Consider the following 20,147-nt stretch of genomic DNA (forward strand, 5'->3'; position numbering starts at 1 on the left):
TCTCTCTCTCTCTCTCTCTCTCTCTCTCTCTCTCTCCCTCTTTCTGTCTTTTATTTTATTCTTGGTGACTGGAGCATAGTAGGCCCTCAATGAAAGCTTTGTGAATTGAATTATATAAATTTTAAGTCAAACTTTGCTGCAAGCTTGTGGGAAAACCCAGGATCAGCTAGGTAATCTCTGTGTGCTTCAGTTGGCTCACTTATAGTACTGGTGGTAGTTAGTTACCCAATGATACAAGATGAACAAGACTCATCAAGCTGTACGCTTAATTAACATGGATGAATTTTATTTATGTAAATTGCAAGTTAATGAACTTAGAGGAAAAATGATGACGAGACTAAATCAAAGAAAAGTGGTTCAATGGATATTTCTGAGTGGGACTTAAGAGTGGGTTTTTATTTTTTGAATTTTAAACAAATCTGAATGCCCAGAACTCACTTCTGTCTCTCACAGATTCCTATGACTGTTTCCAGAGTTAATTCTCCTTTTTTTTTATTCATCTCCTGTATTAGAAACTCTATTTTCCAGCCTCTTGTGGAACTACAGTTTTATGGTTTTGCTCCACCAATGCTAGATCACAATCAAGTGTACTCTAAGGATATCAAGAATCTTTATTGTCTAACTAAGGGACTTTCCAAAGGATATATGACCCGCCCCACCCCAATCAAGGATTTGTTTAGGTTTAGTCGCTGTTGCTCAAGTGCAATTTGGAATAAATTTATCTGACGACTTAGCTACATCTTCACATTAATTTCCTACATTATAAGAAGGTCATCAAGATTTCTTTCCTGTGATGATTAAAGTAGAATATTGAGTCAGGATAAGCGTATCTAATAAAGATATATATTATATAAGATATATATATCATAATAAATATATATAGTATGTAACTATATACAGTATGTAACTATAATATATAATATGTAAAATAATATAATGTAATATATTAAAATATAAGTAATATAAAATATTTGTAAATATATATAATTATATAATAGAATGCTATATGTGTGTGCACACACACACATAGCATTCTTAACACACACTAATGTTTATTTTCAGCTTCTATTAATCTTTCACTATTAATATAAGAAGTTGTTTCACATCTAATGTGCTATTTAGGAAAGTGCCATTATTTAGAAGCTCAGGAACACCTGTCTGGCTTTGCAGGTGGGTTATTTTTAATTGTATTATGCCAGGAAATTGTTTTTCCTTCCCATGTGTTAGTCCTCTTATCACTCATCCCATCTCATGCTTCCAAATCCAATCTGACTCTAATAGGCTAGGATGATTAATCATCCTAGATGCTGACGTGTATAACATGGAGCAATAAAGAAAAAAGGAAACAAAGAAGCCTTAGGATGCACAGCCACCTTTGATAAACATGTGTAGAGGACATCTCACATTTTAAATGACAAAAGAAGAACTTATAAAATATAACCTTATAAAGCCTTATAATCTTATAAAAGGATATTTTCACTCTTCTCTTATTATTTTTTTAAAAACCACCTCCCCACTACACAATCTGGGAATACATAAGATGAAAATATGCTGCATAATTGCATTTTTTAAAAAGTTAAAATTAAATAATTGACTAATAAATATTGCTTTCCTTTACGGAAGAACCAAACAATAATATCTGTGGCTCATAAGGTAAAACATTTGTTTCACATTCAAAATAGATTATTTTTGAGTTTTACTAAGGAAAGTACATACACTGAGCTTATCTCATAAAATGTCACGAAACATTTTGCTAACTAGGATACTGGTATTAACTTAAACAAAAACAAGAGGAGCATCTCCTGCCTACATGTAATATATTAAAGTTACTCTAGTCTGGTGAATAATAGGTATTTTCACTTCTGAGCTTTGGGTTATTTATCTGGGAAAAAGAGAATATTGGTTCCCATTATTTCCACGAGTACATTATTAGCTTCTAACTCTCTTCTTCTTAGCAATAGATGCTAAGGCCTTGGAAAGTGATTCCAGAACTTAGCGGCATGCCGGAATCAGCTGGAAAGCTTATGAAGAATGCAGATTCATGTGTCCCCTCCAGACTCAAAGAGTCAGCATTTCAATGGAATCATATTTTAAATAAGCCCACCAGATGATAGTGTTGTATCTTGCCTGAAATTTATGATTTGCATATTAGAATACTAAATAAGTTTAAGGTCTGATCTCAAATCTCAAATTTTGGAGTAGTAGGGGAGAGAAAAAATATGCAAAGAGATAAAAGAAGATAAACTCAAAATTTAAATTATTTTGCTAGCAGGAACAAGGACATTTTATAGTAGTTATTTTTAAATGAAGATACTTGATTCAGTTGGCTGTTTTACATTCAGTGACAATAATCTGTAAATGCAGTGAGGGTTAATAAGACACATTGAAAACTACCTAATCCATTTCTGCTCCCTAGTGATTCACAAATTTGCCAGCATATATATATATTTTTTTAATGGTGACTGCATGAGGGATGAGGGAAGAGAAAATGAAAGGTGTGAAAAGAAGACAGGAGAAAGGGTGGTAGAAATGCAACGAAATTGCATACCGCACTGAAAAAATTAGAATTTGTAGATAAAGTGAGAAAGAAAAAAACCAAAGAGCGAGACAAACTTAAAGAAAGAGAGGTTTTCAAAGTTTTCTGGTGATGGTGGGAGCAGATGTGGTCAACTCCCCACATCTTCCTGCCCTTGACTCATCTGCAGCAAACAGTATCTTCTCTGGGACATTTTAAGACAGGCCGAACTCTGAATTAGCGGTGTCAATGAAAAACTATTCTGTCTCTGTGTGTGAAATGGACACCTGGGCTATACCTTGAAAGACTCTAAGTGGGAAGTTCATGACATGACACAGAGTGAGTCATTTGTTGATGAAGAGAAGAACCATATACAGCTGCTACTTATATTGAAGTACTTATGTAAGTCCTTTTCTACACTAATGAGACCTCTTAATTATTGGGGCCTAAAAGTACCTAGTACTCTACTAAACACATGTCATCCTTCAATTAAATTTTCTTAGCAATATAGCTATTACAATATCCATTTTAAAGATGTGAAAACTGAGGTTGAATGATACAGAAATTTGTTGAAGTCAGATAACTGAGTCAAAATGCAAACCGAGTCAAAATTCAAATTCACATTTTACAGTCTGTGCCCATTTTACACACATTACGCTCTTTCTGACCAAGACATCTCAAAAAGTTAAGATGTTTACCAACATACTCAGATAATAAGGATTCCCTATTTTATGCTGGCATGATGTCACAAAGCTAGATATAACTGGTGATCCATATTTAATAAATTCTGAATCTGTAAAATTCTTTTGTAACTTTAGCAGAGTACATGTTCCTGTGCAAATCTGTCATCTAAAATATTTTACTAAGTTACTAACACTAAATTGTAGGGTAAGAGTAATGCTTGTCAATTTCCAGCCTGGCATGTGATGGTGACTAAATTAATTCTAAGTTTAAGCAAAATCAGAAAACTTTTCTTTTTAATGTTTGGTATATGCTAATACTATTGTCTCAGATAAAAAGAAACCCCAATTAGTTAAAAAATGTTAAAGACTAAAAGCTTTTCCCAAAGCTTTCAAATATCTCACACACTTAGCTTTTGTTTTGTTTAAAGGTTAAAATGTACATCAATTTTTTTTTTCAATTGACCAGTACTATCATCATTTTGAATCTCAAATAAGAGATCATTTCTAAAATCTGAGTCTAGGGAAACTTTTCTATTACTAAGCAACTGTAGATCTCAGCATGAGGAAACAAGATTAAATTGAAAATAATTTTTACTATCTTTGTCAATTCCAGTTTATGTCAGTTACCTTGCTAAATCAACTCATACACAAAGTTATTAATCAAATAGGAAATGTTATGACAGAAATAATTTTATGAGACAGTAGATCCATGAAGATGATTCTCTGCTGTATTCTCTGCTGTACCTTCATCCCTTGAGGTGCTAAATATAAAATTTTGAATGGTGTCACTGTTGCAATCTCTGATTTGAAACAGAAATCCAGCAAGCATATAAGACTCATGTTACAGAGAGTCATTTTTACCCAAGTCTTTAAGACCTATCCATAACCGAGTAGTCTCTACAGTAATTTGTCTTCCTTATATGTTAATATTATTCTCTAGTTGAGTTTCTTCAAAATTGTTTTAACTATAAGTAATATAACAGAATTTATAAACTTCACTTTTATATTTCAAAGTCAATACCAAATTTGGGTAAAATTACATATTTAACAATTTAAAAAATGTTTTAAATTGGATTTAAAGATTTGACTTAGCATTTGACAAGATACAACATCCATTTATGATTAAAACACTTAATAAAATGGGGGCCGGCCAAATTTCTCAGTTGGTTAAGAGCTTGCTCTAGAATGCGAGCTCTGAGCAACAGGATCGCCGGTTCAATTCCTAGCCTGAGCTGTGCTACCACTCAGCTGCCAACAAGTGGCAGGATGGCTCAGCTAAAAAAACCCAAAAACAAAAACAAAAACTTAATAAAATGGGTATAGAAGGAAAATACCTTAACATAATAAAGGCCATATATGACAAACTGTCAGCTAATATCATAATTAATGGTAAAAAACCTGAAGCCCTTTGTTCTACATTCAGGAACAAGACAGGGCTGTCCCCTATCTCCACTGTTTTTCAACATAGCATTGGAAGTCCCATCCAGAGCAATCAGGCAAGAGAAAGAAAGAAAAGGCATCCAAATTTCAAAAAATGAAGAAGTTAAATTGTCACTTTTTGCAGATGATATGATGCTATATATAGAAAACCCTAAAGACTCCACCAAAAACCTATTAAAAACAATAAATGAGTACAGTACAGTTGCCAGCTATAAAATCAAAGTACAAAAATCCATTGCAACCCTAAATACAAACAATGAAATCTCAGAAAACGAAATTTAAAAAACCCCTCCATTTGCAATTGCAATGAAAACAATAAAATACCTAGGAACAAACTTAACCAAGGATGTGAAGGACCTATACACTGAAAACTATAAGACATTTTTAAAAAGAAATTGAAGAAGACACAAAGAAATGGAAAGATATTCCATGTTCATGGATTGGAAGAATCAACATAGTTAAATGGCCACATTACCCAAAGCAATATACAGATTTAATGCAATCCCCATCAAAATCCCAATGGCATTTTTTAAAGATATAGAACAAAAAAAAATCATCAGATTTGTAGGAAACCACAAAACACCCAGAACAGCCAAAGCAATCCTAAGAAAAAAGAATAATGCTGGAGGTATCACACGCCCTGACTTCAGCTTGTACTACAGCGCAACAATAATCAAAACAGCATGGTATTCACAGAAAAACAGACACAGAGACCAATGGAATAGAATTGAAAACCCAGTAATAAACTCACATAAATATGAACAGATAATTTTCAACAAGGAGTCAAAAAACAAAAAATGGAGAAAAGAAAGCCTCTTCAATAAGTGGTACTGGGAGAACTGAAAAGCCACATGCAAAAGAATGAAACTAGGCTGTTGTCACTATACACCAAAACTAACTCAAAATGGATCAAAGACCTAAACATAAGACCTGAAACACTAAACTGCATAGCAGAAAGCATAGGTACTAAACTTATGGACCTTGGGTTCAAAGAGGAGTTTATGAATTTGGCCTCAAAGGTAAGGAAAGTAAAAGCTGAAATAAATGAATGGGACTATATCAAACTAAAAAGCTTCTGCACAGCACAAGAAACCATTGACAAAACAAAGAGGCATCCAACCATATGGGAGAAGATATCTGCAAACAACACCTCTGATAAGGGGCTAATATCCAAAATATATAAGGAACTCATACAACTCAACAACAAAAAGACAAACAATACAATTAAAAATTTTGGGGCAGAGGACCTGAATAGACATTTCTCCAAAGAGGACATACAGGTGGCCAACAGACATATGAAAAGATGCTCAACATCTCTAATCATCAGAGAAATGCAAATAAAAACCACAATGAAATATCACCTCACATGAGTTAGAATGGTTATCATAAACAAAACAAATAATAACAAGTGCTGGAGAGACTGTGGAGAAAAAGGAACCCTCATACACTGTTGGTGGGAATGCAGATCGGTGTAGCTGCTATGGAAGGCAGTATGGAGGTTCCTTAAAAAATTAAGAGTAGAATTACCATATGACCCAGCGATCTCTCTCCTGGGTATATACCCAAATTTCTGAAAACATTTATCCATAAAGATACATATGCTCCTATGTTCACTGCAGCATTATTCACAGTGACCAAGACATGGAAACAAAGTGTCCTTCAATAGACAATTGGATAAAGAAGATGTGGTATATATACATAATGGAGTACTATTCTGCCATAAGAAAAGATGAAATAGTGCCATTTGCGACGACATGGATGGATCTTGAGATTATTATGCTAACTGAAATAAGTCACACAGAAAAAGTTGAGAACCATGTGACTTCACTGATATGTGGGGTATAAAACTGAAAGCAACAAAGGAACAAGAAAAACAAATAAAGAAACAAAAACTCAGACACAAACAAAACAATAGTTTAGTGGTTACCAGAGAGTAAGAAGGTAGCAGGTGGTAGATGAGGATAAACAGGGTCAAATATACGGTGATGGAAGGAGAATTGACTCTGGGTGGTGAACACCCAATGTGATACATAGATGATATATTATAGAATTGTACACTTGAAACCTACGTAACTTGACTAACAATTGTCACCCCAATAAATTTTAATTAAAAAAAAAGATTTGACTTAGATTCTAGTTTTCCTGTAAAGACTTAACTACTCCTAGGTTTTATCAGTGAAATTTAATTTAATAAATGTTGGGTCTTTGTTAGAAGACACAGATTCTCTCCTTGCTGTATCTATTCAGTTTGAAAAGACAGATTCCAGTTATTTGTTGCAGTATGTATGAAATATATCTTAGGATGTGGGTTAAATTTCCTAAGCAAATGTTTTAAAAGCTTTTAAGTAATGTAGCTTCAAATTCATCATCTCAGCTATTTACTGGTATAATAGCTATCTAAAATAATCTATGCAGCATAAACAACAATGTTTCATTCAGGTGATTTGTAACAGCACAGCCTAATGGTGGAGTAGAGGAGAGGAACCCATCTAAACTGTGATGGTCAGAGAAACTCTTCCTGGAAAAGGTGACACATGAGTGACACCTGGTAGAAAGTGAGAGAGTAAATCCTAGGTTAGGAAGCAAGTTCTAATGCAGTGAACTGTTTTAACAACTTTAAACTTAATAGTAGATAACCGAAGTTTACAAAAATAGTAGATAACCGAAGGTTACAAAAAGACTCATGCCTTTCTCTTTTACAGAAACTCATATACTTTAATACGTTTCTTTTTATTTTCATAAATATTTTCACACATGTGCTTTCTATATAAATTACATTGTAGTAGTAATAGACATGCACATAAAGAATTCTACTAAATATTACAATTCCATTTATAAAACACAAAATAAAGAATTATTAAAATATTTTCAAATAGTTTGAAAGGAAAAAGGCTCACATTAGTTTTCATCCTTATTAACTCTTTGAAATATTTAAAAATATAGTAGAGTATGAATGAGCCAAATACTCAACATATGTTAGGAAAATATGAGAAAACTCATTTTCAAGCCATGAGCCTATAGGTATAGGCTATATAATCATTCAGACCTGGAATAGCATGTAAACATTTGTACATTTGTTCAACCTCAGAAATCTGGGCTTGTGTGTCTAATGATTTAAGGCTTCTTTTTAACCTCTGACTCTTAATAGCATCTGAAAGTCCTCTGTAAACTAAGAATCCACTATAAAAAAGGATTACAGTGGGCTTTCAAACAACAAATGAAAGAAAGAGGATGAGTGGTAAAAAGCCAGGAAGATCAAATAGTCTGTTTTTCATTCTAAACTTTAGTCTCTGTTTGAATTGTTTTCCTTCTACTTGGCAATTCTGAAAGACTGTCCAATATTTCTTTGAATAAAAACAAAAGTGGATATCTTTAAGATTTTATATTCCTGAAAGAGGCTATTTTCATTGCATTTCTCAAAGAAAATCTGAATTTCTAGAATTGAAACAATTGGTGAAAAGGGCGACATAGAAGGTCAAAACTATTATAATGCTACTTGTTTACATTGCTAGTTCTGGCTTGATCTCTTCTCTACAGGCATGGTTAGACAGAGTGACAATCTGGCAAGTAGAGTACATGCATTCACATTTCCTTTTTGCCTGTGGTGGAATAGGCTGGAGTGCGCATTTCCTCCAAACAAATCACTCACATGAAACTGTAAAATTGACTAAAAAGTTTCCCACAAAGGATGATAAGGTCACCACGTTAAATATTAACATCATCATATTAAAATATTAGTTTAAATTTCTTATAATTAATATTTCAGGAATTAATATGTTTATTACTGAAGGCTTCGGCCATGATGATTAATCTGTAGTATGGGGAACTTTTATCAGATAACTTCAACCCTTTACATTTCCTCAATACATGAACATAAAGAAATCATGTGATGCATTTGGAGCTTTCTGCACACTTTTTAAAAACACACTAACAAATATGTGTGGAAAAGGTAAAGCCCTCAGTTTTCCTCAGCTTCAGGTAATTGCATCAGGTAACAGCTTCAGGTAGTTTTTGTTTCATTACTCCTAGAAACACAGTGAAGTAAGTTATTATTCCCTTTTTATAGATGAGAAAACTGCCAGTTCAGAAAGGTTAGTAATCTGCTGTATTAGTTTGCTAGGGCTGCTGTAACAAAGAACCACAAACTAGGAAGATTAAGTAACAGAAATTTCTTGTCTTAGTTCTGGAGGCTAGAAGTCCAAAACTCAGTGTTGGCAGGATTAATTCTGTTCTAGACCATTCTCCTTAGCTTTTAGATGACCATCCTCTCCCTGCATCTTTACACTGTCTTCCTTCTTTGTCCATATCTGTCTCCCAATTTCCTCTCTTATAAGGACACCAGTCTTATTAGATTAGGTCCCACCCTAATGACTTTATTTTAACTTGATTACCTCTGGAAAGACCCTGTCGACAAAGAAGACCACTCTCTGGGGTATGCGGTTTACGACTTTAACATATGAGTGTTGGGGGATCACAATTCAACCCATAACACTTGCCAAATGTGCCTTATTTATTAAATAAGTAAAAAAGCTATGGTTTTAAACACATGTATGCCTAATTCCAAAGTTTATGGTCTTTACACAACAGAGCACTGCTTTCTTACGTAAAGTATGATGCATTTGGTAGATAGTTATGCAGCAAAGAATTGAACTGTTTTATATTACATAACTTTATAAGGAAGAGGCTGCTAAGGGTAGGCAATTGTTTATCAGTCGTGAGGCAAGGAGTTTCTTCCCTGGCAAGGGGGACAGAGGTAGTTGTATAACTGTCTTGTGATACAATTTAAAGGAAGTAAGAATGGCCATCTTCTCTCAAAGGTCAAATCTAATGTTATCTTCACTTGTATGTACATTCCTAATTCCTTTATTATAACTAGTAAACATTTTTTAAGTTTTTCCTCTACTTTTTAGCATGATTAATTTTTTTTCCATGTCTGACTATACCAACAAATGATGAACCCTTTAGGAATTGTCTTCTGATAAATGAAAATAAAATGAAAACCCATGAGAATAAAAAATTAAATCTAGGGAACAATACATGAAAACAATCATACCATATCACTACCTAACTATTAGAATGGTTAATATTAAAAACTACTGAGAATGCCAAATGAAATTCTCATACATTGCTGGTGGGAACAGGACATTTTATAGCCACTATGGGGAAACAGCTTGGCAGTTTCTTTTAAAGTTAAACATACACTTGCCGCATGACCCAAAACTTCAATTCCTGGGTATTTACTCTAGAAAAAGGAAAACTTATGTTCACACTAAAATTTTTATACAATGCCCACAGTAGCTTTATTTATAATAGTCAAATGCTGGAAACAGCCTCAATGTTCTTAAATAGGTGAATGGATAAATAAACTGTGGTACTTCCATATAACGGAAAAATACTGTATGTTAAAAATGAATAACTGATATATGCAACAACTTGAACAAATATGAGTAAAATAAGCCAGTCACAAAAGGTTATATACTGTATGATTCTATTTATATGACATGCTTGAAAAGAAAAACTACACTGATAAAGAACAGATCAGTGTTCTCCAGCTTTTATGGGTGGAGGGGGAGAGTGACTATAAATGTATAACATCAGGGAATTTTTTGGGGTATTGGAATTGTTCTGTATCTTTGCTGTGGCAGTGGTTACATGAGTCTATACGTTTGTTAAAATTCGTAATATTTTACACCAAAATAAAAACTCAACCCTACCATATGACAATTTTTAAAATAAAATAATCTTCCCTTTCCCCAAAAAAACATTTATTAGGGATTAAAGAAATATGAATGAAATCTCATTTCTTCCATCTTCATTATACATCAGGAGTTTTCATATTATCTGCAAATAATTGGAAGCTGCTTTTAAAGAAAAATCTTATATAGATCATCTATATAAACAAGTCACACTAAAATAAACCCAATGACTAATTCTTTAAAAGATGCATTATAATTAAAAATTGATTCTCTTATTAAAAATTTACTTTTATGAACTATTTTCTCAGGCATTCGCAAGGTCCTGGGAATGGTAAACTTTCAGTCTTCGTGCAAAGTATCTTTGTTTTGCAAACTCTCTTGAACGAGAGCTTAGACATGCAGAGAATTCTAAATATCAGTAATTTTTCCTTAGCATCTGTTATTGCTGATTAGAAGATTGTATGAGAACGTCTGTGCTATCTTGTAGGCGAATTAGCTTTCTTTTAATTGGTTGTAAGATTTTCTTAATGTTTTTCATCATCTGCAGAATCACATGGCAACAGCCATATTGTTTATTTTTATCTTGTCTGGAACCCAACTTCATTCTTTAAATTCAAAACTTATCTCTTTATTTAATTCTGGAAAATTTTTAGGCATTATCTCTTTGAATGGGTCCTCTCCCACACTCTTTTCTTTTTTCTTTCCTCTAAGAGGTTGTACGTTATGCGCAGAACTTATTTTTAGGCCCCAAATCCTTTTATAGGCTGTACGCTTTCCCAATTATTTTTTCTGTTGGTGGATGGACTTTTCTAGTGTCTGAGAATAAGGAGCACTTCAAGGTTGCAAAGTCTATCTGGGGGCCCCTTATAACTTCCTCAGTATTCAGAACTGTGGCCTCGTTTCTTCATTGTGTATGGTCAGGAGAACCTGAGATGTCCGCACTCAGACCCTGGGTCTTTCTTTACTCTAGTCTCAAGGGGCTGCTGAAGTTTCAGCCTTCTCTTTATTACCCTGGCTTTGATTTTTTTCCCCTTCATTTTTAAGATCTGTATATTTTTCATTCATTAAGAACTCAGCAATGTATACGTTTTTATTACATTTGATTTAATATTTCTATGTGCGTGTGTGTGTGTGTGTGTGTGTGTGTGTGTGTGTGTGTGTAGGGAAAGGGGCTTTGATGGCACACCTATTTCCATGGTGATAGAAAGATCTCAGACATTTACTAAGGACTGAGAAAAAGTTAAGTGTAGATCCATAGATGATAGCATACCGTCTTATATTTCATTTTATTCCCCACCCCCACTACCCACACATATAAACAAAGTGTTCTTATAAAGACTATAATAAATAAATTGTTCTTCAATGGATGATTTCCTGAATAAAGACTGTCTGGGACATTGAACACTGATGTGTGGAGAAGAGGCCTTCAAAGGTTCCTCAATTTTTGTTTCTAGTGGGCAATTACTTTCATTATTTATCTCTGTAACAAATGTATTAAATTCTTTCTATTTGCTAAAGTATCTTAACTTCAAAAGTTTACAGATTTATGCAGTGTTTGTGTGTGTCTGTTTGCAGACTAGTAACTCCACCAATGCGATGCATGTATGATAAAACACAGAGGTGTAGCCATTATTATAGAAACAAAGACTAAAATTATCTCTGACCTTATCAGAGGACATTAATGAAGGTTTCCCAGAGGCAGTTGCCTATGTATGAGCTGAGACTTAGATAAATAGAAGGGAATAAGAGGCAATAAGGGATTTCCTGCTAAGTGACAAATAGCAAAAGGCAGAAAGCTTTGAATGAGGAAGAAAGGGAATAATTGGAGAAACGCATATTTGTTTTGGGATGGCAGAGGGGCTAACAAGGCATTGTGTGAGGTATATTTAAAAACGCTGCAGAGTCAGATCAGGAAAGTCATGTTAGATCACTCTAACAAGTTTGGATTTTATAGTGTAGGAGACATTGTGTCATTAAGGATTTTAAGAGGGAAATGATATGATCAAATTAGGGATTTATAAGGCATGCTCTTAGAGCACTATGAAGATGATTTGGAAGTGAAAGTCAGCAGTTCAGTGACTGACAAGAGATTTTAAGGCCCTCACCTAAGGTAGTCAAAGGGAGGCAGTGTGGAGGACACAGGTTAGTGAAAGAGCTAGGTGATGAGATCCCCAGGGCTTGGTAAAACCGGAAATATGTGAATAGACTGAAAATAGTGATGCAATCAACAAAAAGTATGCTGCCTATGTAAACAATTCAATTTGAGAGGCATCTAAACGTAGGAATTGATTCTCTGATAAGAAAAAAGAAAAGTATTTGCTCAAGCCCATAGAAACTCAGGTCCACGGCTGACACATTTGTAAAGTGTCTTTAAATTATTTGAAGGTGGTCATACATGGACGGTTCTGACATTTAAAACATATATATATATATGCACTCACACACACACACACACACACACACACACACACCCACACACACATCCACACATATGAATCTACATAACAACATTTGCATCTAGCCAAGACAGTCTCTACTCCTATACTTTTAGAATTGCAGCCCAAATGTGAATTGTGAACATACTTGTTATCACCAAATTGAGGCAACCTCATTTACAGCAGCATCACCTACAGACAATGTTTCATGGCTTCTTCTTTTGCATACAACTGGAAACTACCCATATAACTTTTTTCCAAAAAAAGAAAAATAGAGTCAAAAGCAAGACACGGAATTTTAAAGTGCAGCTTTTGTAGTAACATTTTGAGCAATTTCTAGAAGTTGAAAAATGCTGATTGGTTGCCTAGAGGGTTATGCTAAGGAAAACAAGACAGAAATCCAAGCTGTAGAATTCACGAAAACCTTTGTCATCGCAAACAATGGTGAAACCCAACATTGCCTGGAAGGGGAAATTTGAGTCTGCAATCTGTTAGACTTTATGCACTGATAAGCGATAAGATTCTGTGCTGCATTTTGAAAGGAATACAGTAAACACAATTCTAGACAGATCTGCCTCAGGCTTAACATGACACTGAAGTGCTCTGTAAGAGAAAAGAAAAGGCAATTCTGGACACATTACTGGCTGCTTTTATTTTCTAGCGTTAAAGCTAAAATGTCATGTAATATCTATTAACAGGAAAAAAATGTCCTTTTTCCTGGGTTTCATCTAGTCTATATAAACTTAGATGTGGAGGGAAAAGATAATTATTGTTAAGTAAGAATATATGTGAATGTTTGAAAAGTCTGTCTATCACAGAGGCACTTTAGTTTTTTAATATGTTACCACTCAAAACAAACCAAATGCAATTGTAGTAGAATAAATGAATACTATAAGTAAATCTGAATTGACATTCATTTTCTACAATGGAAAAATAGTAACTAATGACTATGCAATTGTTAGCTATACAAACCATACATTTTTAGTACATAGTTTTTCTGTAGGAACCCCCAACCCAGGAGAGGAGAAACACCACCACAGCTGCCATCACCACCACTCACAGTACATTTTGTTATGTTGTGTCAAGCATTTGATTATCTAAGACAGAAAATATCTGGATTTTCAAAAGTAAAGCATTTGACCAGTGTCTTGAAAGTAGGGTAATCTGTGGAACTGTACACAGTGACATCTTAAAAATCCCACCCCCCTTTTTTAAAAATTATAAAGAAAAAAATGGAATGACTTCTGGATATTTACTAAAGAAAACTATTCTTCGCTGTTAGAGCATATTAATTTCCATGGTGTGGAATCTCACACAAAAGTTGTATGACATTTGTCTTAAAGTTATGAAGGGATTTTTAGTTAGAGAACAAAATTAATTTTTTTATGGTTTGATACTGTGATGAATTTTCTACCATGCTAATAATCCTAAGTGAGTAGAATTACCCACATAGTTTACAATTCCATGTTCACTATATAAATAAGATGAACAGGAGCTGGCAGCTAAACGGGTTGAACTGAAAAAACAAAAAGAATTGTAGTTTCTCTATTATCTTGAATCACCTAAGTTTTAGCTCACATTTTTTCATTTGTATTAGCTGTAAAGGCATGATTTCTAATTATTAAGGGACTTACATTTTTTCACATCTTTAAATGTAAGACTAACAAATATTTAAGAAAATCTTTATTATAATATATTGAACATTATTATTGACGTTTCTTTTTTCATTCAAAACATTCCCTATGTAATTTCTAAGTTATTCCAATTATGTACAATTGATAAAATGATTAATCAAGTTATTACATATATCATTTTTCTAAAAGCAAAGCCAGGATCTACAGGAGAGTTCCACTTTATGAAAGCTTAGAGCAATGACTTCTCCTAATACTATTACAGTAAAAATTGTGTGGTGTATTTGAAAGATCAAAGACTTGGGCTTGAATCTTAGTTCTACTACTGTAGCTTTTTGGCTCTGGAAAAATTAATAATATTTAATGAATGAAAAATTTAATTAATTTTATTTTCCCTAAGTATTAAATGGAAATAATAATAACAATGAGATGAATAGCAACAACTTCAGAAGATTTATTTCAGACTTAGAGATCACATGTATAAAGGCAGTCAGCACACAGTGGGATTTCTAAAAAGAACAAATGTCCCGGGGTAGAAGTAATAGTCATTAGTAATGATGTGTTCTTACCACCACTATTAGTGAATGTAAAATAGTTAAGTTTAATATTTTATGTGAGTAGAATTGCTTTAAAAGAAAGTATATTTTATAAACAAATATATTTAAAATTACTTTACACTCTTCTTAACTTTATTTGACAATATTTCCACTCTTTAAGATATTAGATCCTTACTAAAGAAACTATTATGCCAAGTAGTATTCATAGTCAAGACACATGTGTCAGACACTATGCAAAGTGAGGGCGATGCAAAAGTGAAAAACTTCTCTACTGTAAGGAAGTACAAGTCAGAAATCAAGTGGCTTATAAGTTTCTAACTATAAAAGAAATGGGTTTACTAGAGAATATGTGAATTTTAATTAAAGATGAAGAAAATAGAAATTCCAAATAACCTAATCATAGAGAAATAATCATTGTTACTAATTTGGTATATTTCAACATGTAGTTAGTTGGTTCACAGCTGCAAAAGACATTGTGTTGCTGGACTTTAAAGCATTTAATCAATTCCTAATTTCCGTGCACTAAAATTCATTTTGATATTTTGAAATTATTCACAATAATATGGTAAACATATTCAATAGAAATATCTCTGATGATATCTTTAGGATAAATTCTAAATCAATAGGTAAAGACATTTTTAGGTTTCTTGATACATATAAAAGCTCCCCTAAGGAAAGACTATGCCAATTTCATTGCTCATTTTTATCACCAGTGTTGTGGACTATCATGTTTTAAATATTTTAAGATTTAATAAGAAACAAACATTATGTCATTATTATTTAAATTTTAATTAATGTTATTACCAATAAGGGTAACAATGCTTTCTCTTAGAAGTTGGAGAGACAAGAATTATTTATTTTTCAAAACTTGAAAATAAAAGATAGCATAATTCTTTTCATCTCCACAAAGCATCCAAATAAACCACCACCAATATACCTACAAACCCATAAGGTACACCTGTGTTCTCCTTCCTTGCATTAAAATGTTCTTCCTTGAATTAAAATTCCAACAAATGTAAATTAGCTTTAGAGATATATCTTTCTTCTTAAACAAAGAATTGAAAGTATGAGATAAATTAGTCAAGTCTAGCCACCATTTATTGAAGCAGGAAGAGACAGATTTGTTGGGAATAAGAAGAAATCAACAGAACAGTTTTAGACCTCCTTGATTTTGATCTTAATAAACAAGATTAATGGGTAACTTCTGTCATAAATATTGTTAAGGAAGAACCATCTCTTGGTATACTAAAGACAGAACTAAAATTAAGGCTGATAAGCCCCAGATTTAGAAAGAAAGATGGATGACATTTTGGTTTAGTCCATCAGTACCCATCACACCAGGTGTCAAGACAGTTAATGACATAGACCACATATCATCACCTGGAGTTATTCCCACACTGCTAAAAAGCAACCTTCATAGCTTAGTCTAGCATCCAGCACTGTGTCCTGGATACTGCCCTGCTCATTACATGGTTTCTATTAATTGACTGGAGCTATTATTATAGCTATTATTATAGAGTGTAAATGCAATGATAGGAGGGTATAATAAGAACATTACCATGAAAGTGTAATTATTATTTTTTCCAAATATTTTATCTAGAAACCAACTCCTAGTGTTGAAAATAAAAATAATACTACTAATAACAGGTGGCAATAGTCTTAACATTTCTCAGATTTTATTTTATTTTTTTATTTTATTTTATTTTATTTTTTTAGCTGAGCCATCCTGCTACCTATTGGCAGCTTAGCGGCTGCTCAGCTCGGGCTGGCCTCGAACCGCTGTTGCTCAGAGCTCAAACTCTTGAGCGAGCTCTTAACCAACTGAGCCATTCGGCCGGCCCTCTCAGATTTTATAAATGTAAGATTTAGGATTACATCAAACCTCTACAAACTATTCAAAATAAATGGATTGGTTTGAAAACAGAATTTTGATTTTACAAATTGTTTTTAAAAATCATCACAATTATCTGTACTTGGTCAATGAGGTCGTGGGAAATTAAGAGTAACGTATAAACTCCAAAGATAGAGGAAAAAAAAGGAGTAAAAGTTAAGTGTTAAGGGAACTTGGTGACAAAATCAGTGTCATTGTAGCTACTATTTGAAGCGTGAAGATACTGTGATAATTTAAGATGTTGACTGTGTTATTTATCAATAGCAAACAAGAATGTATCAGAGAATTACAATATGATTAGAATAATTTTGACACCTATAAACCTTTTGAAGTTATGCACTTAATTAGTTTGTATTTATCAGCAAAAGAGCAGCATTCTATTCTCTTTGTGATTCCTGTCATCAAACTTTGAATTGATAAGATTAAAGAAGACTTTTTGCTCATTTCTACCCCCATATAAGGTCAGATTTAAACAGACTGTCTTTCATTTAATAGCTGTTCAGGTAATGTTCTTGTTCTGAACTGAACTGAATTTAAAGACTTATTATTTTCTCCTGAAAATCTAAGCTTATAATTTCTGCTGTGCAACCAGGGAAATTCAGGGCTGGATGGGTAGCATACTTCCAACATTTAGATTAACTCCCAGGGTATCCCATTAGTACTACAGAGATGATATGATTGTTCTACTCTATTAAATTTTTATATAAAACATAACTTTAAAAATATCAAATCCAACAATAATTGCCACCCTCTGTATGTTAACCTTAATAAAAATATCATTGAAGAAAAAAGTGAATTACTTATCTAATTAACTAGCTTACTTTCAGAAATGCTTATTTTAGTGCAATCTTAATGCAGTGCCTAGCCTAGCAAAAACACATAGAAGCTTCAGGGAATTTTAAAGCTGTCCTGGTTATCAGCTTATCCTTGTAAGCTTTGGCTTATCTTATCAAAGTAAGGCATCACTTTTGCTTCCTTCTGCTAATAGGGTCTGGAACAGAGCTTTCCTCTAGCAGTTTAGTAATTCCTTTTTCAGACAGAAGTGTTCAGTCTGTTGGCTCTCCCCTCACTTATCTCTGTCTTCATTTTTTTTTCTTTTTTTTCAGGGCAACTAGAGATAAATCCATTTTCTTCCATTGCTGGAATTTTAAGATTCTAAAGAATACAAAGCATCTCTTAATCCTCAAAACCTCAATTCTACATAGATTTTGGTTTTCTGGATGTCTAAATAATTGTTTAAGATTGTATATTTTGGCATGTTATGAATCATAGTTGAATCATGCTTAAATCAAGCATAATCATACTTCCAATACTTTTGTCCAAGACAGTGGTAAAATCATTTGACTCTCAGTACCTCAGCTCCCCTTTATATAATCTGGTGATGAAAACTAGTAATTCACAGGGTAATTGCAAAGATACATGAATTAATACGAACACTAAATAATTGCATATTTTTATCACAATTTTATCACAATTATTAATATTACTATTATGTAAGATAATCTATATAAAATATCTGGTACAATTATTGCTATTTTTGTTCTCATTTTATATTAGTCCATGATTGCGGTTATAATTATCATTGATTTACCAATGGCAGCTGTAGAAGACAGATTTCTAGTTTGACAATACTTTAGTAAATTTGAAGACAGATGTAAACAGATTACTGCTTCATCAAGACAAGCTAAATTAGAGCAGTTAAAGAGAACGGAAGTGAAACAAGGAAGGATTAATTGATTATAGCCATTCTTAATGGGAAAAACCCAGGATATGAAGAAGAAACCAAGCACAGTCAATCAGCAGTCTTAGCATCACAGTTCAAAAGGCAAAGTCAATGCTGTGGTACAAAATGAAGGACATAGTATGTAAGAAGCATGAGGTAATCTTCCTAATGAACAGACAGCTTGTCAAACCCTTCCTGGAATTCTGCAGCAGGCAGAAGACTCCCAATCTTAAAAGGAATGTGAAAACTTGGAGAGGGTTCAGAGGACAGCCACAAAGATAATGAATTGGTTGTAAAGTAAGACCTACAAGAAAAGGTTAAAAGATCTGGAATTATTCAACTTGGAGGCAAGAACTTAGAAGTTATTTAAATCCTCAAGTTAAAAATATATGGTGCCCATCTCAAACTTCTCCATGAATTAAAAGAAGGAAATCAATTTAAATCCCAGGGTGGACAATTTATGGAATTTAAACAATAATTTAACAAACAGATTCATTACCCATCATTAAGGGCTCCTGACAGTGGTTTACAAAATGTGCAAGCTCCTTTAAGTTGTATAATTTATTTACATATTTATTTTAGTTAGCTGTGGAAGGTACAGTCTTTGATGAAGAAAAGAAACGGCTTAGATGACCTAGCAGGGTTCTCTACAGCCTTAAATTTTACTGAAATCCAGAGTTAAATATTAATAGTCCACTAAATCATTGCCACATTTCTAGCCTGTGTTTTACTCATTTGTTTTAGGACTGTGGGAGTGAGAAAGAAATTGAGGTGATTTGTACCAAGGTGAGTCTGGGAGAAGGGGACGGGGTGAGGGGTGGAACAGTTGAGAGGACGTTCCAGACAGAGAACACAGCAGTTTAAAGGCACAGAAGTCAGAAAGAGAAAGTGTGGTACACAAACAATGGGGCTTAATTTGAGTGTGGTTAAAATAGTGTACATGAAGACGGAGGTAGGAAATGGGGGATCCTAGAAAATTGGCTGAAATGAGACCACGCAGGTGATTTAGTTACCTGATGAAGCTTCTCTTCATCACTTAGGTGTGGAGATTTGAAGGGTATTTAAGAGAGGAATGCTGTGATCAGATTTGGGAAAATCACACAGCACATTGTGAATGATGAATCCTAGAGGGGAGACTGGAAGCTGGAAGAGCTGGTAGGTCTATATCTAGTCAGTCCATTTTAAAGATAATAAGGATTTAAACTAAGCCGTAATGGGGATAGGGAATGAGGGCAAAGCTGAAGAACATTTTAGAGGTAAGATGAGCTAAATAGTCTACATGGGTGTTGTTAGTGTGGGAATGAGAGTGGGTGGATCCTGGGATAATATTTACTTTGATACCTCTAGCATCTAGGATAAAAATGATAATTTATGAAAAGTATATTCAGTGACACAGTTCTGACTGCATCACATGCTTATCAGTTTATTCAACAAATGAGTGGTTATTATAGATCAGGCATCAGTCACTAAGGATACTAGAATCTTGAGTATTAGTAGGCAAATATGACCTTGGTTTGCTTGGGAAAGTCCTGGTTGACACTTGTTATCCTCATCCTGGTAGATGACTAGAGGAACA

The sequence above is a fragment of the Hipposideros armiger genome, unplaced genomic scaffold (assembly GCF_001890085.2).
Source record: "Hipposideros armiger isolate ML-2016 unplaced genomic scaffold, ASM189008v1 scaffold_60, whole genome shotgun sequence".
NCBI lineage: Eukaryota > Metazoa > Chordata > Mammalia > Chiroptera > Hipposideridae > Hipposideros > Hipposideros armiger.